This window comes from Alligator sinensis, unplaced genomic scaffold (assembly GCF_000455745.1).
Source record: "Alligator sinensis unplaced genomic scaffold, ASM45574v1 scaffold255_1, whole genome shotgun sequence".
Lineage (NCBI taxonomy): Eukaryota > Metazoa > Chordata > Crocodylia > Alligatoridae > Alligator > Alligator sinensis.
The window spans coordinates 1,006,591-1,027,622 of NW_005842270.1; the positions used below are offsets into that span (position 1 = coordinate 1,006,591).

Genomic DNA, 21,032 nt, shown 5'->3' on the forward strand with positions numbered 1-21,032 from the left:
AGTGGCCCGGCCCATTCCCAAGCCCCAGGCCCAGGCCCGCTGCAGCCAGCCCCTGCCCCAGCACTGTACCTGCCCTCCCAGCACAGGGAGCGGGGCAGACATGCCCACCGGGGGCTCCCCTGCTTCTCCAGCATGAAGCTTTTAATGATAGCTTTAAACCCCTGGGTGGGAGGCCGCGCCGCTGGCTCTGGCAGCGCTAGCCTTGGAAGGGAGGCGAAGCAAAGAGGAGAGCTTAGGAGGATCCTGAGAGCAGCCCCCTCCACCCCATCATCTCCATTGCCCCCAGCAGCTCTCAGCCCTGCACTAAGCTTGCCATGGCTCCAGGGTCCCAATCTCCCTCGAGGTCTCGGGCACCCCTGTATGTTCGTGGCTGTCCCCCGGTATGTGCCCAGGACCCAGCCAAAGCCTCTCATGAAGGTCTCCGAGCCTCTCTGTGCCCTGTCTGACCCTCTGCAGCTGGGAAGCGAGAGCAGCGTTGGGCCGGTTTGCTTGCCTCCGGCTGCTGGAGCGTGCCCGGAGAGGCCTGGTGCCACGGGGCTGCTGGAGCGTGCTTGCCATGCACCAAAGACATGGAGCCGGTGGCAGGGCACGTCCCCCTGAACACGGGGCTGCTCAGCCAACCTCCTCCGCATAAAGGTACCAAGCTCTGATCCATCTGCCCTCCAGTGTTTCCTTCTCCTTCGTGGTCCAGCTCCCAGTTTCAGAAGGAAGCTCATGCTACTGGTCCCTATGGACAAGACCTGGTGCTGTGCATCCTTCTGCTGCGTTCTCCTCCCCGGGGGCCACAGCTAACGCAACCACCCGAGACACAGCAGCAGGAGAGAGCAGCCAGGTGATGGAGGGAAGGCAACACTCAGAGGAGACACTGTCATCTCAGCTGTCCCCAATCTCCTGCCCGGCTGCTTCATTGCAGCCAGCTGCCCCCCACAAGGTTGCCGGCCCTGCCCAGGGGGTTGCACGGTGGGACTCAGCTCCAAGGTGCTCCCCATGGCTGGGACTGCATAAGGGTTTTTCACAATCTCCATCCCACTCCATGCCTTCTGCGTGCATCGGCCACCACGATACACTGAGAAGAAACAGCCTAATCCCCCGGCTCTCCCCACCTCCTGCCAGCTGGAAGGGGCCAGGCTGCCAAGGGGGCATGTCTTGGATGGCATGACTATAGCACGGGCAAGCAGCCCAGCCTGGGCACCCATCACAGGAGGATGCCGGGCCACGGACCGTGCAAAGCCCAGCAGCCAACACGACAGCACTCGCTGGAGCCAAATTCCTTCCACCCACCGGGGTTTGCCTTCAAGGCAACAGGCTCCCCCACTTCAGTCGGTCCCAATCTGTGCAGCCTGGCAGAGCTGCATGTGACACTGGCAGTACCAGCTGCCAGCCTGGGAGCACCCAAGGGGCACGATAGCTGAGGGACACGATAGCTGAGAGCTGCAGTCAGCAGCGCTGCCTCTCACCGTGCCCCCTCCGGCCTCTCCCCTCTGCCCCTGCTAATCCTCCTGCCCTTTTCCAGCCTTGGGTGGACCAAGCAGGTTTCCTGTCCCCAGGAAAACCCAGCACAGCCCAGATTTGCAGGACAGCAAGCGTGCAACCCGGATGTAGCCCGGCAGGGTCTGCACAGGTTCAGCTTGCCTGTGGTAGGAGAAGCAGCCAACAACCGTCCCTTCCCGGCCGAGACATTTGTGTGCAATGACCCTGTGAAACGAGGGCTGGAAATGGGAAGCTGTTCCACAAAGAGCCCCTGCAACGTTGCATTTCCTTTCTCCTGCCCCAGACCTCCCGGTGACGAGGTTTTCCTGGAGCAAAACCGTCACTGGCAGCCACACCATCCCAGCCCCGAGGCAGGGGGGCAAACTGCTCCCCTGGGAAGCTCGGCCGCAGGGCAAGCACCCCAGCTCTGCAGAATTTGCTGGGTTACGTACAACGGTGCATTTTCGGGACACCCGACCTGCCTCTGCTAAGAGGCGGCAGGGCAGGGGGACTGCGGGCATGGTTTTGCCCCCTCTCGGGGGCAAGGGCGAAGACAAAGCAACAGGAAAGTGACCTTCGAGCCTGGTCCAGGAGATGCAGCAGTGCCTGGGGAAGGGGAGAGAGTCTGCAAGCGGCAGTGCTGGTCTCCCCCCCCCGTCCCTCTCCCCTTCGGCCCCCCGGCTTTTTTTGCCTGCCGTGCACGGGAGCTGCCCCAGCCCCCCTGCCCTGTGCCTGGCTCCCCTGCTCGGCCGGCCCGGGGGCCCAGATGCAGCAGCAGGAGCCGGGCGGTGTCAGCCCTGTTACGCTGATGCTGCCTGCCTGACTTCACAGAGAGGAACAGATGGTAGGCGACAGAAGCTGCTGATGAATAATACACTTATAATGAGCACAGTTCATTCAGAGCCCCAACGCCGCCTCGCTCGCCTTCCCTCCGTCCATCACGCGCTCGGGCTCTCTCCATCTGCGTCCACCTCCGAGCAAGGACGGCTCCTGGCTGGGGGTCTCCCCCCTGCCCCCGTCCTTCCCCGGCTCCAAGGAGCTGCACCCTCCGGCCGTCTTCCCTCCCCGCTTCTGCTCGGGAGCAAATCGGAAGCTGGGGACACAGCGCGCTGGGGGATGTCCTGCACCCCTCCACGGTGCCAAGGCATCTCCATCCCTGCCCCCAGAAGGGCTGTGGCATGTGCCACCCCAGTGCTGCCCGTGCCCCCAGCCCTGCTCTGCTTTCTCTGGAGAGAGCCCAGCAGTTCAGGCGCCAGCGAGCGCCTGCTTGTGTACAGAGAGCTGGCACGTGCAAAGGTCTGCAGCCGGGCTCCTCGCGCCTGGGGCAGGATGTGCACAGAGCACAAGATACCTCTGATGGTCACATCTGCCTGGGGGCTCCCTCGGCACAGGGGTTGGCCATGCCGGGGAGCCCTCCACGGCCCCCTTCCTTCCTCTGGGCCGTGCAGGGAGCGCCCAGCTGCTCAGACCCCCCAGCAAGGACGACAGGAAGGTGCAGGGGTTGGGCTGGTGGAGTCGGCTGCGGTCGGGGGGTCTTTGCTTTTGAGGCAGTCCCGGAGAGGGGTGCTGCTGGGTGCTCTCACCGCTGCGATGTGGGGCCGGAGAGAGCCCACGGTTGTGGCAGCCATTTGCGCCACCACAAAATAACCGCGGGCAGCACATGGGCTGCTGGCAGCTGGGATGAGGCCAAGCATGGGAGGCACGGCATAGGACGTGGGGCATGAACTCCTACTAAAGGGCAAGCTGCCACGTGGCACACACCAGCAGACGTCCTCGGCTCATGCTACTATTGCAAATTGCTGCCTGCAGTTGCAAAGACCTTCGCTCAGGAGAGAAACCCCCAACACGACAATGCAGCCCCCTTTGCTTCGCAGCACCGGGTCTGGGACGCCAGAGCCCCAGGGCTGGAAACGGGAACCCAGAGCCAGCCCAAAGCAGCCCGGTGGGCCCTGTGCTGGGCACAGATGCTAAGAAACAACAACCAAAAAGAGATGAGCGGAGGCAGCGGGACACGTTCCAGTCGTCTCCCTGAGTGCTGGATCCCCTGGGACCGGGGCTGTGCGTTTGCACAGCAGTCGTCGCAATGGGGCCCTGATCCTGCCCGGCTCTGGCTGCGATGTAATGATGTCCATCCCCATGCGTGACACTGCGGCCTATGCAGTAGCCTGGCCGGTGACAGCACAAACAGGCAAGATCCCAAGACATGAAGTCCTCGCTGTTGGAAAGTCCCGTTGTTTTTTATCTTGGGCCTCTGGAGACTTGCATTTTGCAGCAAGATTTCGGGGCTGGGCTGGAGGGCTGGGGGCACTGGTCCTTGGGGAAAACGCTTTTCCTCCCTGGATGGCACCAGCGGTCATGGAGCCAGGTGGAGAAACCAAGGTGCCGATGTCGAGCTAATAGGGAAACACGGGAAAACACCCAACCTCCCAGTCCATGAAATGACCCAGACCCCGGCCGCTTCACAGCACAGGACGGGGGCACACGCTTTGCCTCCCTCCCAGCCCTACGTGCTTGAGAAAGATCCCCGCGGCAGCGTGGAGACGGGACTCTCGCCTCCAGCACGGCCCACGCAGAGCGTGCCGCCGGAGGGGAGCGTTTCCAGCCCATGCAAGTCTCTCCATTAACTCCAGCTGGCTTTGACTCAAGCCTGCAAGCTGGACAACTCTTGAGCGAGAGCTGGGCTCGGTTTCAAATCGAACGGCGGGCACGGGGCACTCTGACGCCAGGCTCAGCAAAAAAGCCATGAGACCGGCAAGGGTTTGGGGCACGGGATGGTGACAGGCTCATTGCAGAGACCACGCTCGCTGTGGGGAACCGAAGGCAAGGAGAAGAAATCTCCATCTCCCGGGATTTTGGAGCCCTTGTATCCCCTAGGCAGGACCTGTCCATAACAGCTGCTCTCTGCCCTGCTCTGGGAGGCATCTGAGCTCGAAGCCCAGCACGTCTGTGCTTCGGCGCTCTTCCCAAATGGCTGCAGTGGATTTTCTGTTGTCCATCCCAAAACATGCATTGGCCACTCTACACGTACCCTGCAAGACACCGGAAATGAGGGCCGGAGTCTGATCCCAGTTACACTGGGAAACACTGGAGCAGCGGCGGTCTGCCAAGCTCACCACCACGGGATCCCAGGGAAGTCAGCTGGAAAGCACCTCCTGGGGCCGCCTAGTCCAGGTCCCTGCTCAAGGCAGGACCACCCCTGACTAAACCCTCCCTGCCGAGCATCTAAGCTGTGCTTGAAAACGTCCAGGGATGCAAAATGTCCAGGGGTGCAGAGGTCAGAAGGCAGTCTGATGGTTCAAATCCTTCCAGAGCCTTTAAAAACAGCAGATCCCCAATGAAGACAAGCACCCAGTCTGCAGCTCGGCCCTTTCAAATCTCCACATTGCTCTCAATCGCTTCCTCGGTTGCATCTCATCTGTGCCCAGGAAACAGAAACCTTTTCAGCTGTCACAGCTTCAGACCGACAACCGGGAGCTTGCTTCCTGGAGCCGAAGCTTTGAATTCAGAGGCTGGCACCCCAGTATGAGCGAGCCCTCACTAGCAAGATGAGCTTGAGTTTTTCTGTACTTCCTTTTGCTCCTTTCCGTGCCCACAATCTCCAAGCCAGAGGCTGGCGGACAAAGTCGGCCTGAGGAGGGAGGCACTCCCTCTTCTGATCTGTCCGGCTCGGAGAAAGCTCTCTTTTCACATTGCCTTTTTCTCCGACGTACGGCAGGATCCCTGCCATTTGCCTCTTGGAGAAGGCTCCCGTGTCCCTACGCCATAGCAGAATGAAAATAAATCAAAGCAGGGTCTGCGGGGGATGGCAGTGCTGCCTGGGAACAGGCTTCCAGATTTGGAGACGTGGCTTTGCTCCCAAGCTGAGCAAATCCCCCAAATTTCCAAATCCTCCCCCAGGAAAAAAAATTCAGAACATCCCAACATCTCCCCCTGCGTCCAAAGCATCACTTGGGGGGAAATCTTCCCTTCATGGAGATTTTTTTAAAACTTTCTGCTTTGGGATCGGGCTGCGAGATGCTGCCCGAGGAGGCGTCATGCCGAAGGAATGTCAAAGTGCAAAGTTACTTCCAAATGGAAACCAGGGGGAGAGGCGTTGTCTTCAGGAGCTGAAACAGGAGCGTCTCCGTGTCGGTCGGCACCTCCCCAGGCAGAAGCAAGGCTCTAGGCCAAAGGAATTAGGGGCCATGAAAACTTTCTCCACGAAACCGCAAGAGGAAGGAGGAGCAGGCAGCTCTCTAATGAAACTCCAGCTCACGTGCCTGCCAACCCTTCACCGGAGCCGGGAGGCATCTGCAGAGCGGCTCCTCCAGGAATTGCTTTCTTTTCTAGGTGGAGCTCTTCCTTTCAACGTCCCCTTTGTGCACCGGCAGCCTCTGCTAATCCAGAATGCAGCTGGCAATTCAAGACGAGCAATTCTCAAATAGAGACAGCTTTATCCTGGGGAAAATGAGGGGAAACAGGCTCCGTGGATCCAGCCGAGACCTGCCGCTGAAAGGCAGGACCGGCCAGTTTGAAACCAACTGGGAGGGCGGCAGGGACTGGGTGCCCAAGGCCACCTCCAAGCACCTGTCCCTCACACCGCCAGCAAAATACCGTCCCTCACACCACCAGCAAAATACCTCCACGGTGCTCCCGGTTGAAAGGCCTGCTCTCAAGGCTGCCTTGAGAGCCTCCACGGTGCTCCCGGATGAAAGGCCTGCTCTCAAGGCTGCCTTGAGAGACCGGCCGTGTCAGCTCCTGGACGGAGGTCCCCGTCGAGGGACAGTGCCCGGCCGAAGGCGCAGCTTGCACGTGAAGCCCCTTTACACTCACGAGGCTTCGCACGCCTGGAGCCGGGGCCTGGAGGGTTTTCCGGAGGAGCGCAGCGCAGACAGCTTCTCCCCGACCGCCCCCGGTGCGACAGCCCGGGGGACGCGGCTGGAAGTCTGATTAACCATTGCCTCGTCTCTCCCTTGCAACATATGCTTCCTGCTGGCACTGCCAATATGCTAGTTAGCTAGTCTGCAGCGGCTCGGTCTCGCGCCCATTGATTTTTTTTTTCCAGGCGTCCTCCGGTGCATTTGAGGCATTTTGAAAAGCATTAGCATAAGTGCACTGGCCCCAATTCTGTCCCCAGGTGATCCGCGGAGCGCCACTGACACCCCGCGGCTCGGACGGCCGTACCTCGAGACGGAGTTCAGCGCTCTGTCTCTCTAATAGACGTCTAATCCCTTCGAACGGCGCTGCTTTCGAGGGAGATTGGGCAGAGCCGCTTTGAAAGGCCTGTCCACTGTGGGAAGACCCACTGCTCCTACCGTGACCCGATCCTTCAAAACCCTGCTTTGCAGGGCAAAATTAAAGAAACTCAATCTACTTAGATTTCCCCCAGGGAAAGATAAGGGGAGGACGTGATCGGGGTCTGTAAGTGCCACCTGGGGAGGACGGATCTGATAGCAGAGGGCTCTTCATGTCAAGCAGACACGGGCGGAGCGAGAGCTCGGAGCCAGGAGCTGAAGCCGGACTAGCAATAAGGTACATGGTTTTTAAACAATGAAGGTAATTACCCGCTGGAGCAATTTGAGGAAGAAGCTGCAGGTGCATCATGTGTCTGGAGCCGGGATGCCTTAAAGAGACCCCATAGCCCAAAAGAGCGGGTAGGGGCAGCACACAGAGGCAACAGAGTGAAGATCTCGGGCCTGGGCTGCGTGGGAGCATGAAAGAGAGGATCCTAATGGTTTCGTCTGAGCCTTCAGGACCTGGGGCAGGCGGGAGCCTGCGTCACAGCCCGAGCCCCTGAGAGGCAGTGTTTTCTATTGCATGTAATGCAAGACAAGCCGCTTCATGGCAGCTTCACTCAGGATGGGGCCGAAGCACTTGGCCGTCTCTCCTGCGAGGGACTAGGATCATAGTTCCCGCCACCCCAGCCCGGTCAAGGGTTCATCCCCCCTGCTCTTAACCCCGTCCAGCGATGGAGACCCCACCGCCTCGCTAGTACCTGCGCCCGCCCCTGAGACCAAGCCTGTTGCAAGATCAGGGACCCGAAGCATCTCTGCACGAGCACCCCCCACCGCGGAGAGTGCAGGCTCCAGGCCGGAGGGGGCTTGACGGCCGCGTCCTGCCCCGTGGGTCTGCAGCATCTGCACCCACGGCTGGCTCTGGAGTGGGGGGCATTGCCTTGATGCCGTCCTCCTGCTTCCCAGCTACCTCCTACCTCCTCGCCTGCTGCAGCTGGGGCAGGGGGTGACTATATTTTCCAGTCCAGAAACTTGGAGCTGCAATATAGGCATCTCCATCCAGGCAGGGCTGGGACATCCAGCCAGGAGCTGTCAACTGCAGGCTCCTGAACTGCCAAAATGTGTGTGGGGTGGGCAACATTGAGGCAACCCTGTGGCCGGGATGGAGATTTCCTGGCCTGCGATGCCCCAAGTTACACGCCATTCTTCGGTCCCAAGAGGTTTATGCCTCCGCCGCGCCGATCTCCCAACAGTCGCTATTATCCTGAAACAACGCTCCTGCCTGTCACCTTCTCCCTTCTACCCCCGCGGCCGCCCCACCAAGTTGAACGTGGGTCACCTGGGACTCGGAGACGGCGGGTGGAGCGGGGGAAACAAAGCCGTGATGAATTGGGAAGCCACTGAAGCGCCGGCGAGTAAACTCCACATTTTTAACGGCATTTAAATGCCTGCAAGCAGATTAATAAGGTCTAGGTAATAGCAGAACCAGTCTATATTTATTCTATCTTAAATGCCAGTTTGTCAGGCTGTATTAATATTGATGGTAAGACTTGGACTGAGGATGGTAAATGCTGGGGCTCTACTTTATCTCTTCCAAACAGGCTGCCTCAGACCCTTTATCAGGCTTCGGCTTCTGCAGCAGCTGCCTCTTCAAGGGCTCGGGCGCCCCCCCGCCCGCTTTCCCCCTTCTCTCTCTTTTTAATCAGAGGAGGAGAAGTTGCTGGCTTGATCGTTCCATTTTTATCTCTTTTATTTACTCCATTTTCATGTCTTTCAGTGCATATTTTATTCCCATCAAGGCAGGACCATTGATAGCTCGAGTTCGACTTCCTCTGCCAGGCCCCGCACGTCCCCGGGCTGCTGAGGAAGGAGAGGATGAGGGGTAATTAACGGGGAACGCCGCTAGCGCGGGACTCCCCCCACCCGCCCCACCGAGGCAATCCCCAAGAGCCTCCCACCCCGCTCCCACGCTGCCATCAGAGGGGCAGGGACGGGATTGCTGCACGTATCCTGCTTCCCCACGTCCTCCTCCGCAACCCCGATGCACAGGGGCTGCGTTTCGGAGCTGCAGCTAGCAGAAGACCCTCCAGCCATGGGGGCTCCCAGGTGCTGGCCTTGCATGGACCCGCTGGCTCCCATCAGGGAGGGCTGGAAACCCCGGGAGGAAGAGAGATGCAGGTCAGGTACCCAATGCACGTGGCTGGATTTCTAATGCCAGCCGAAGCTGCAAGGGAGGGCTCCGAGCTCTGGCCGTGAACTTGAAGGTTGCAGGTCGCTGGCACAGTCACTGTCCCCTCTGCAGCCCAGGCCACTTGGGTGTCCAGGTAAGGCCTGGGCAGCCGGCTGGAGACCTCGACCCCTTCCCTGTGCTGCCAGCACCCCTCCCTTTCTGCCCCCAGCTGGGGACCAGCTCCAGCCCCACGTAGCTCCTGGGGGCAACCAGCACGGCACCGAGTTCTGGATGCTGGAGCCTGAATACTCCCAGCAAACTGTTTGCAAATGATTCGGGATGCCATCGCGAGAGAGCCCAGGCGGAGACATCTGCACCCAGCTGCTGATCTCCGAGAGGGACCTGCTCTGCTCTACCGGCCACCAATACAGAGTAACCCGAAGAAATTCAGGTGGCGGGGGCAGGAACCCACCTGTGCCCCATTCAGAAGGGCTTTGGGGGACCTGGGCCGGTCAGGCCGTGTACATGCCACATGGCAGCAAAAAGTCTTGCTTATTCTTGGAGGGCTGTGCAGAGCTGGGGCAATAGGCTCTGCCTTGCTGGTGAGGATGTGGGATCAGGCCTCTCGTTGCAAGGAGCCCCTGCCCCTAGTTCAAACGAGCTGCACTGATGTGGGTCGTGCGTTCCCGACTCCCAGTCACATCCCCCTGTGTTTGGCCAGGCTTCATTTGGCTCGACCACCTTGCAGCATTGCAGACCTTGCCAGGACCCCACGATGCCTCCCGGGACACCGTGCAGCGGTGGAACAACGCCCCGGCTGCTCTGCGCCACGCTGGGGAGGTGGCAGCAGCGTGGCAGGGGTGCATCTAGACCAGTCGGAGACCTCATCTCCAGCCAGCGACGTACAGCTGAGTCTTTCTGGAGACGAGCAAGGAGACCCTAAAGAGCTTTGCTTTGCTTATAGAGGGAAACATCGGCAGCAGTTTGGCCACTGATGTCGGTGGTGTCAGTGCCGTACTGGCCCGTGTCCCGAGACGAGCCAGGAGACCCTGAAGAGCTTTGCTTTGCTGCAGTCTTGTAGAGGGAAACATCGGCAGCAGTTTGGCCACTGATGTCGGTGGTGTCAGTGCCGTACTGGCCCGTGTCCCCGGCGGGCCTGGCTGGGGTGCTGCCTTAGACCGCCCAAAACACGTGTCACCCGTCAGTACGTCAGGAGCAAAAGTCGCTCCCCGCCCTTCCCCCGCCGCCCTCACCCCCCCCCGGCCGTCCTGCTGTGCCCTGGACAGGACCCTTTCCAGCACAGCGATGCTTTTAAACGGCGTGTTTGCCAAATGCAATAGCAGGTCCGACCTGCACGCACAGCCCCCAGCACGGAGGGCCGTGGGCTTTACAATGCAGAGCCATTAGAAGGGTTCGGGCTGGGAAAGTGGCTTCATTATCCAGAGCAGCTCCCTTTCTCCTGCACTAGCTCAGGTGACGGCTCCGCGCTTCCTCTTAACCAAGGGGAAAAACAAACCGATTTAATTTAACAGCCATTAGTCCTGAACACATCAAAGGGCCCTGCTGCTGGAAAATGAAAATCCTCATTAACTAATAAAAAGCCCATTGCTCACTCTCTCTTTAATATAATTAACAGCAGCCAGGACTTCAATTAAAGCTTTATCCAAACTTCAAACTTCCACTCTCTCTGTAATTACAGAGTGGCAGGCGCGGCTGCCTTAACCTTCAGACGTGTTTGCTGGCAGGCTGCCGCCACTCACGTGCACATGAGTGTGTGCATGCACAGGGGGAAATACATACACACACATAAGTGTGCAAAGGTGCATCCACCCAGCCAGGCACATGCCCACACACACTGACCTGCCTCATTCACAGATCTCTTTGGCCCTCTGCATCCCACACATGCATCATCACACAGGATCACAGGCTCGTGCATGCACACGTGTCCTCTCTCATGCACGGTCTGGATGCACACACGTGTGCCGAGCTCCATGTAGGGCATGGGGAGGAAAGGGCCTTGTTAGCTCCTGCATTGTACGTGAGTGCATGCCTTATTCATGAGTGCTGAAAGGTCCCGGTAGGAAGCCGGCAGACTAAGCACCTGGGCTTTCGGCACAAAACGCTCCTCTCGTAAATGCCAGGCCAGGCTTTTATCTTTCTCCCGCAGTAATGAGCCTGTCGGCTTCCCTGCCGGGCTCTGACCCCCGCGTCCACGCTCTGTCCCCCTGCACACCTGCCTCAGTCCCCCGATGCCCTCCCTGCTCCCATGCACCACTCTCCACCTGCTAGCGCCCACCGCTTTCAACATGCCAGCCTCCATGCCCACCCCCTGTTGCAGCTAGTTGTGAACGGGAGCAACCCTGAGATTGCAAACAGGGGCTGGCAACGGTGGGGGTTGCCTTTCCTGGTGGCACGGAGCAGGACTCAGGAGAGGGTCTGAGAATGAGCCGCAGCGGGTGATTACGGATCGGCGGGGCGGGGAGGATCCTCGAGGGGGGCCTTGCACCGATGCCGGATTCCCTGCCCATTGAGCCAGCCCAGATGGGTGCCTGTCCTGCCTCCGCTTGAAGTCTCCCATGAAGGCGATACCAGGTCTGTGGGGCAGCTCATCCCGTTCCCCCGCTGCTCGAGCAGGGAGGAAGCTTTCCACAGAATCAGAGAACATGAGGGTGGAAGGGAGCTCAGAAGGGCACATCTAGTGCAACCCCTGCTCCAAGCAGCACCAGCCCCAACTCCATCATCACAGCCAGGGCTTTGTTGAGCTGGGGCTTAACAACCCCCAGGGATGGAGAGTCCACCACCTCTCCGGGTAACCTGTTCCAGTGTTTTACGACTTTCCTAGTGAGAAGTTTTTCCTAATATCCAACCTCAACTTCCCTTGCTGCAGCTGGAGCCCATTGCTCCTTCTGTCGTCTGCCCCCACTGAGACCAGCCCAGCTCCGTCCTCGTTGCAGCCCCTCTGCAGGGAGGTGACGGCTGCTATTCAATCCCCCTCGCTCTTCTCTTCTCCAGACTCAATCAGCCCAGTTTCCTCAGCCTCTCCTCACCAGTCCTGTGCCCCAGCCTCCAAACCATTTTCGTTGCCCTCCGCTGGACTCTCTCCAACTTGTCCACATCCTTTCTGGAGCCAAAACTGGACGCAGGACTCCAGATGCGGCCTCCCCAGTGCTGAATCCAGGGGAAGAATCACTTTCCCCTCCATCTGCTGGCAGCGCTCCTCCCAATGCAGCCCAGGATGCCAGTAGCCTTCTTCGCAACAGGGCACAGAGGGGCAATGCGCACGCTGGCAGCTAGCAGAGGGGTCCCTTTGGCTCTGAGGACTCCCACCAATAGCCCCAGCTCCACCGCTTGCCCCTGTCCAGGAAATATCTATCTCTACGTTGGCACCGCTGCTTACGGCATACAATGGTGTCTGACTGCAACGAGCTGCCGTTGTGCCCCAAGCCCACCCCAAGCTGGCAGGCTCGAATGCTGGCATGAAACCCAGGCGTGCTACCTACCAGCACCAGGGTGCAATGGGCTTGTGCTCACTGCTCCTTTCCTGCACCTCCGAAAGCCAGGTTCAGGGACCTCTCCCTTGATGCTGTCTCCATCGTGTCGTACATATTCCCCTGCAACCGCTGCATCCTTCTACTCCTGGGGGCAAGCAGAAGCAGCCCCAAATGCCCCGTCTGCTGCCAGGCTGGGGGAGATAAGAGGCAGGCAGGGCAGGGATCACCTCTCCTCTCCCTTGCATGAGCTGTAACTAGCTGCAAAAGAGCAGAGGGTTTGCAAATGAGAAAAGGTTTGCAGTGAAGAGGCCAGGAGGCAGCACCCAGAGAGGACCGCGTGGCCCAGGGGCCTGAGAAGCTGAGCCGAGGGCCAGCAGAATAGCATCTGGCCAGCCTCCTACTCAGCAAAGCTCCCTCCTTGCTCCAGCCGCCTTCCTGCCCTCTCTGGGAGCACTGCTCCGTAGGGGCCCTTGCCAGCTGCTTGCAAACCAGAACGGGCATCATCACCCCAGCCTGAAGACAGGGAGGATGATGGGTGTGCCCAAGGGCGCAGAGTGACCCAGTGGCGGAGTTGCCCTGCAGAAGCCTTTGCTCCCTGCCTCATGCTCCAACCACTAGCCATCCTGGATTTGATGCTACCTGCTGGTCCTGACCCCGTGGTGCTGTGTCTCTGCTGTCACCCAGCTTGGTCTTCTCTGCAGATTGAGTAGAGACAGGTCTGACCCCAAAAGCTGCCTGCACGATGCAGACACCTTGGGACTGGTGAGGGAGAACTAGAGCCCGGGGTGTGGACTGGCTCTGGGTCCCAGGGGCCTGGCTGACCCTCACTGCTGCAATGCACTGAGATAAAGCCCCATGTCCAGGCAGTCTGGCCCCCAACATGCCCCTGCAACACGTTCCCGCCTCCACATAGCTCAGGGCAGCTACCTTGCACATCTCTCCCGGGCTTGCCTACAGCAGGCGAGCAGGTGGGAGCCCTCTCCGAGCTGGATGCCTGCAGGCCACGTCCTCGTTCAGTGCAAATGGATTCCCCTGGGCAGACGCAGACCAAAATGCAGCTGTTGCTGGGGTTCAGCGGCTCACAGCAATGGTCTGCAAGCAGTAGAGGCTGTGGAGGAAGGAGCGCGTTCAACGCGGAGGAGAGCCAGGAGCTGCCGCGACGGGCCAGCCCGAGGTCACGGCTCCAGCTGTGATGCAGAGTGCACCGTGCACCAGAGCTGCCCCTGGCTTTGTTCCCCAATGCATAAAAGGGCTTATCCAGCTGGGCCACGCTGTGGCACGGCTCCAGCAGGAACAGCCCTGCATCCTGACTCCCCTTTCCTGCTTCCTGTGAGGTTGCTCCTTGGAGAAGTTCCCAGGCAAATCTTGCCCCAGCAAAGCCTATGAACCAGCAGCCCGGCACACAGGGAGCAATTTGGATGGTGCTGCACAAGACAAAGCCCTGGGCAAAGCGGGGTGTCCTCAAGGTGTGCCCTGGCTCTGCACATAGCCAGCCCCGCACGCCTGCTGCTCTCTACGAGGGGGCTCTCTCACCTCCCTGTCTTTCCCCCAGGCAATCCCAGCAGGATTCGAGATGAGGCATCACCAGACAGCCCCGTCACCTTCGGCGGCACCGCGTGGCCTGCCAAGCACGGTCCGGCTGGGCCCGCTCTCTCCAGAGGTGCTAGCGCTCCATCACCCTGACAAGCACCAGCCACCGCCGAGCTGGTTTTTCCTCCACCCCCTCGTGGGTGCTCAGAACTGGGGGGCACAGCCCTGCCATCCCCTCCCCAGAGGGCAGATGAGGTGACTGGGCATGGCCCCCCCCCCCACAAAGGGAGGCTCCTTGCGCTGTCCGGGCAGTGCCCCGAGCCCCTCTGCATGGCAAGCATCTCCCCAGCCCTTTCCTGGGCTCGGCTATGCAGGATCGGGCCCGTTCAGGGACAGCTGGGTGCAGGATGCCTGGGAAGCCCTGGCTGGGACGCTCAAACCCTGGCCAAAAGGAAGCAGGCAGCGCTGTGTCCACCCAGCCCCGGCGCTGGAGTTTCCCTGGCCGTGACCCGAGCAGAGGTCGGTTCCCCGGTGCTTCCCAGCCCAGCGGCGAGCAGGACCGGCTGCCTCGGCTCGGGCGCTCGCCCGGGGGGACGCTCGGGGCAGCCGGCCCCGGCCCTGCTGTCAGCTGCTGCTAAGGCCGGGGCTGTTTGTTAGCAGAACCAGAGCTGGCGGGCTGGGAACAGCTGTGTGGGAACGGCTGCGAGGCACAGCGGGGCTCCGCGCTTCCATCTGCTTCCTTTACAAGGTGGCACCTATTTTTGGAGCCGGGGGTTTGCAGTCGACGCGGGCTGCATGGGCCCAGAACCTATTCGGGGAGCGGGGGGTGGCATTGCACAGTACACACCCTCTGCAAAGCAGCTGGGGTCTCTGGAAAGGGAGAAAGAGACTGCAAAGACGTGGTCTCAGAGAGGGGGCACCACCACATGACAGGGGGAGGGGTCAAAGCAGTATGTGCCCCCACAAAAGCCCTGTGCCCCGAAACATGAGCTCCGCCTCGCAGGATGGACCAGAGCTATGCATGCAAGGGAAGGAGAGTCAGGCGCAGTCCGACCCAGAACCACCGGGTCGTTTCCAGTGCATGGGTCCAAATGCAAAAGACCCTGCAGCGCAGTCCCTGCAGAGAGACCGAGCTGGCTCCTCGGGGCGATGCCCCTGTATATGGCAGGAGCAGGAGACAAGACAGGGGCTCGGGAGCCCTTCGATAATCCCAACGACAGGGCGGGCAGATGGCTTTGTGTTTGCAGCCCATGACTCGGCCCCAGAGCCTCCCAACATCTTGGCCCCCTCCCCAGAGAGCAGCAGCCGGGACCACGTCCTTCACGCCAAATCGCCCCTTCTTTCCCCACGCCGAATCAACACGGTGCATAGCTGTGGGGCGGGAGGAAACCCCCCCCCGAGAAAGAGGCCGAGAGCCGTGTGGTCCCTGGGGTCTGTCCACGTGCACAGCCATCACTGTGCACCAGTCCCCGCCACTGTGCACCAGAGATACGGCCCGTGCGGGTCCTCGGTCTTGGTCCATCACATCCCCGTGGCAAAAGCCAGCTCTGTTGGCTTTCACACTCAGCTGAACAGGTCTGCAGCATCCCAGGCACTACCCATCTGTCTGCCCAGGCATGCCCATGTGATGGGAAGCCAGCTCTCCACAGGTAATGTAGCATGAGCTCACCCCAGGCTCAGACAGCACCCGACGGGCGAAGCCTCCCAGCCCTCCTAGAGATGGCAGAGGTGACACACCGCAGGAAGAAGGGCCTCATTTTTCATAGCTGCTGAGCACCCAAAGCTGGCACAGCTCAGACAGGCCCAGACACGGGCACCCGCGGCGCCCCAAGCAGATCCCCCAGCACCATGCAGGCTGCTGGCTCCCAGCCACGAGAACCACGACACCTCCTCCAGACAGGCCTCCAGCCCACGTCTGTGGCCTAAATACCATGCCATCGCACTAAAGCCAGCACCTTTCCTTTGAAAACTCAAGCGAAACTTTTGCAGCCAGGAGCAAAACCCTGCTCCCCGCACACCCGTGACCTGCCGAGCCCACGCCACGTAAGCAGGTCACGGCACCGCGCCAGCATCCAGCGCAGCGCAGGGAGCCTCCGGCAGCAGACGCATGCCATGCAGCTATGCAGATGGCAGCTGCCTCGGACCCTAATCCTCCCTGCGGGCCCCATTATCATCTCTATCTGGCGCAAAACTCTCCCCTTGGATGCAGCTAATCCTAATCGCTCCCCATCGCACAGGACCCCTTCAGACGGCGCGGCCACCGCCCCAGACAGACAGATGAGGCTCCCCCCTCCCTCCCGACATATCTCTGCAGCGCAGCGGAGACCCCTCTGCTCCTAATCGCTCCGCGAGGGCTTCATTTAGAAGGGGATTGTGCCGGCGTGGACTCCCTCGGCAGGCTGGGAGATCATTGCAGCCGACCTGGGAGAGTCTCGCTAGCAACCGGAGCCACGGTGGCATTTTGTTGGGTTGCAAACCCGAAGCCCAGGTTTGGACCTGGCTGCTTTTACGGAGCGCGAAGAGCTGCACGCGCTCCGGGGGGCTGCACCTGCAGCGTGTGGGCCCCGATCCTGCAGCCCGGGCCTGGCAGAGCCCAGGGCAGGGTCACGGCTGCTGAAAACACAGCTCAGAGCAGCCGGAGAATCCTGCAGAGGTGCTGGACCCACAGAAAGGCCCCACACGCAGCAGCACCGTTGCACAGGGACAAGGGCATCCGTTCCCCACAACGCCCCGCACGGGGGTTGCCGTCCCTGCCCTCACCTCGCCCAGTGTAGAGGGATGTAGCTGGTCCTTTCAGAGCCCGTCTCCCCACTCTGCGGCCGCTCCTTCCAGCAGCGATAGGTAAACTGAGGCAGTTTGAGCACCACGGGTTTAGGCTCCAAGCAGATCACGCCAACAGCTCAAGTCACCCGTGACTCGGGCATCAGCGAGGACTGATAACCAGGGAAAGGGGGTTAACATGTTAGTCTGAAGTCAGGCAGAGGGCAAGGTCAAGTGGCACCTTATAGACTAACTAAATCAGAGATGCATCAGCTTACTGAAACTAGTAACCAGGCTTCCTCCGCCGCTAATTCACCTGCTTTGAGTCTATCGGTTCTAACGAGTCAGGACCCGGATACGGGTCTGGTCCACACGGGTGGATCACCTGCTGCTACCTGAGCTCGAGGGGGTCACGGGGCTGTGCAGCATGGCCAGAGATACCGGGGCAAGAGCATGGGCAGCCCTTCAACCAGAGATCCAAGGAGCAGGCGTGGCCTGCGCAGCCCTGGCAGGCACGGAAAGCAACCCAGAGCTGGGAAGGGAGCAATGGGGGATTTGCAGGCATGAGCCAGAGCTGTGCTGTCCTGTATCCCGACGGGTCGGGACAGGTGCGGCTGCCTCTGCTCGGGACCAGCCTGCTCCAGTTTCTTCCTATCGAGGGGGACCGTGCTCATCCCCCCGACCTCCATCCAACTTTGCAGTGGAGCGGGTGAGAGCACAACCAGCACGAGCCAGGATCAGTACATACGCGACGCTACTAACTATTTCTAGGACTCGGGGTCTCCTGGCTTTTGCATACCTCCCCTCCCTCGGGCACTTGCCACAGTTATTGTGGCGCGTACGTGCTCACTCTTTGGCCTGCAGAGGCATGGGAGGGGTGGCCTGGGGTCAGCCTAGGACTTGGAAGCCAAGTTACACTCTCCACTCTGCCACAGACTCCCCGTGGGACCTCAGGCATGTCACTTTGCTCCGTTGTGCCTCTGCTTCCCCATCTGTATGATGGGGATAACAGGCCAGCTCATGTCTAACCTCCCCCAGCAGCCTGGGACATCTGCCTGGCCCTCCTTGCTTCAGCTCTGTGGGCCAGGGAAGAGGAGCCCAGGGTCTCCAGGGCTCAGGCTGGAATTTGGGCATCATTTTCCCTCTCCGGCTGGTGCCATTCGGACCCTGTTGCCACCGGAAAAGTTAACACGTGCTGCACCACCTTTACGCAGACAGCCGCCGCCTCAAGAGCTCAGGCCTGGATTTTGCAGCCGTTGTTCCCAGTCTCCCAGCTGGCACGCACCGAATTCAGCCCCCTCATGTGTGCACAGACGTGTTGATGCACCAGGCAGGACGCGAGCATCGGAGGGGGAAACGGCTGGACCACTTTGCCAGGAGATGCTGGGGTGGGTGGGCGCGGGGGTCTTTCTGCAGGGGGTGGAACCAGAAAGGGGAAATGTGCAGCAGCAGGTGTGAGCGCTGACAGTTTTGAACGGTTGCCAGCCAGCCTCTGAAATCCCGAGCACATCTGCGCTCATCAGTTGGACAACAGATGGGCCCCGGCTTAATATTTTTGGAATCGGTTAGACGGAGGGGCTGCCGCGGACTGATTGCAGAGCGCAGGTGCGGGAGCGCGGGCGCAGGCGGCTCAGGGGGAAGGCACGGCCTGGGCAGCAGCGAGGAAACTGGCCTGGAGCAGCAGGGGAGGGGGCCGGGGGAGGATGGGGCTTGCAGGACTTGCCTACCCCGCTCGGCTTCCTGACAGCTCCAAGCTGGTTATTTCCACATCGCTCCTCTGTCACCGGCTGGAGCTGGGCTGGTCTCAGTGGGGGGCAGGGGACAGAGCAAGGAGCAATGGGCTCCAGTTGCAGCCAGGGAAGTAGGATATTAGGAAAAACTCTCACGAGGAGGGTAGCAAAGCACTGAAACAGGCCCCCAGAGAGGTGGTGGCATCTCCATCCTTGGAGGTTTTTAAGACCCGGGTAGAAGCCTTGTCTGGGATGATGCAGTTGGGGCTGGTGCTGCTTGGAGCAGGGGGCTGGACTAGATGTGACCCCCTGAGGTCCCTTCAACCCTCACTTCCTATGATTTGGGGGCATATTAAAAGAAAACTGCTGGCCCCTTTCAGGCTGCACAGGTAGGAAACAGCCTGGACCTTGCATGTCTCCCAATATCTGGGGAGTGCGGTCAGGCCAGGTCTGGGAGTCGGATGCATGCAGAACCTGCAGCTAGAGAGAAGGGCCCCGCGGCCGCTCCCAGCCCCACAGCCCAGCGCCCCAGGCCTCTGGGGGAGCCACGATGGGCACCGTGATGGACTAAGAAGGCCTGAGCCCCAGCGGAAGGGGAAGGGACAGACCACGGGGCCACAGACAGGGCTCTCCCCCCATGTTCCTAGGCAAGGGGGTAGCGGATCCAAGACCCCAAGGCTTCTTTAGCCATTGACCCCAACAGTGTCTTGGGAGGTCTCCCAGCTCCACCACTAACCCTCACCCCCGCCCCATGACCTGCAGCAAGTCGCGCCTACCCTCCGTGCCTCAGTTTCCCCCTCTGTAAAACAGAGACCCTGCTCTTTACCTCCCTAAAGGGCTGCGGCAGGGATTAATTAGAGCACTTCAAACCTGAAAAGCACCGTGCAAGCGCTAAATATTATTAACTCGCTCTGGGCTTAGCAGCAGCCGCACATGTAATTCCCCGGGCAGATGAGAACCAACCCCCAAACCGGGAAACAATCCGTCTCCATCTGCGGAGTAAAAAGCTCCGCTCGGTTTCATCCTTCCCCGATAATCCGAGCGGCGCGGCAAGCAGCTTGCTTAGGGGACCATCTGGCTTGCGTCTCTGGATGCCGCAGCTCCCAGCTCCTCCAGCGCATTTCAAACACTGCATCAGCCAAAGCAAGCGCCCTGGTGCCCGCATCCTCCTGGATGCGTCTGGGGTGGTTTGGACAGGGCTGATGCTGCCCCAGGCAGGGGTTGGAGTAGAGGTGACCTTCCAGCCCTGCTTCTCTGGGATCACCCTTGCACCAGGCAGCTCCAGGGCAGCCGGCTGGGGGATAACACAACTGGAGGCAGCTGCGCATTGCATAGCGGGGAACATCCAGGGCAGCCTGGCATCTGTTTTCCATGCACAGAGACTCAGCTCTGCCCACCTGCCGCAGAACGGCACTTGGGTTTGAACTATCCAAGGAGACTTGCAGGATGAACGCAGAGATGTGTGGGCCCGGTGTTGCGGTGGGTTTTGCATTGCCCTTTGCTTGAGGCTAGTCCCTCAGCCACGCTCACCCAACCCTGCATGGTCCCGATGAGCCGCGTGGCCCGGCGGACAGGGCTGCCAGGTGCCCCAAGCACGCTCCTGGCTGCAGACCGAGCCACCCGTGCCAGCTACGCCCACGCGGAAGTTGCACTCGCCTTTCCGTGGATCTGAGGCTCAGTCCGTCCTGCACCCGCCCCGGCCACGTCCTCAGCCCATCACCGGCGCCAAGCCCATGCAGCAAGGTGCAAAGCAGAGATCACCCACTGGAAACCCATGGGTGCACCTGAGCATAACCCGCTCCTGCAGCAAGGACCCCGGGTGGAGGGGGTGGGAAGGCCGGATGCTGCCCTAGGCTTGGAGCCGTAGCATTAAGGACGCCAGGGGCAGTGAATCCTCTGCTACCTCCCTGCCAGGTGGAAACACCCCCTTCCACCCCAGCTGCCTGACTTCCACCCACAAGCGCCTCTCCCTTTCCCTCCTCTCCTCTCTCGGTGGCCCTTGGCCAAACGCAGCTGAATCCCACCAGGCTCCTGATAAGGAGGGGAAGCAGAAAGGCAGCGCTGCGGCTGGGCACCAGAAACCTTCCTCCCCTGCCCAAGCACGACACGGACGCCTTCCCTATCGCAGCATGAGCAGCTTGGAGGCGGCAAACGATGGGGAAAACCCATCCAGCCACGTGTGGGCTGGCGAGAGCCCAATCTGAGCTGCACGGGGCTGGTGGGAGCCCAAGCCAAAGCCCCACGCGCTGCGCTGGGCCCCTTGTGCCATCAAGGGGAGCCACGGGACGGCTGCAAAGAGGTCCGGTGCCCAAAAGGAGCAGCTTCCTTCCAGCCTGCAGCTCCCAAAACCTCTGGCGGGGGCACTGGCAAGGCAGCCAAAGCTGTGCAAAGGAGCCCAAGCTGGGGAGGCCAAGAGGCACACACGTGTGCATGCCTTCACATGCACGCTCACGAGGGTGGCTGCTCACACGCACTCCCACAAGGGACACGGTCCCCACCAGGCGCACAGGGCAGCCCCGCCTTGCAGACAGCAGCAGCTGCTCATGGTGCCAGCCAGGACCACGGTGGGCAAGGTGCACGGAGAGAAGGACACGGCCTCCTTGCAGGGGCATCCTCCCTGGCGGGGCTTTGCAGGTCGGGAGCGAGAGACGCGGCGGCCGCACGCCCA

At 60.6% G+C, this 21,032-nt stretch overlaps 1 long non-coding RNA gene across 1 annotated transcript in view; it reads right to left on the bottom strand.

Moving 5' to 3' along the window:
• Positions 1–8,174: 8,174 nt before the first annotated feature.
• The window catches only part of LOC112550969, a 21,107-nt gene continuing 8,249 nt past the window's right edge, over positions 8,175–21,032 (bottom strand). The window contains exons 3-5 of the long non-coding RNA XR_003095059.1: positions 13,272–13,452; positions 12,354–12,602; positions 8,175–8,540 (exon numbers count right to left, since the gene is read on the bottom strand). This is a non-coding gene — a long non-coding RNA (uncharacterized LOC112550969). The remainder of the gene's footprint in view (positions 8,541–12,353; positions 12,603–13,271; positions 13,453–21,032) is intronic.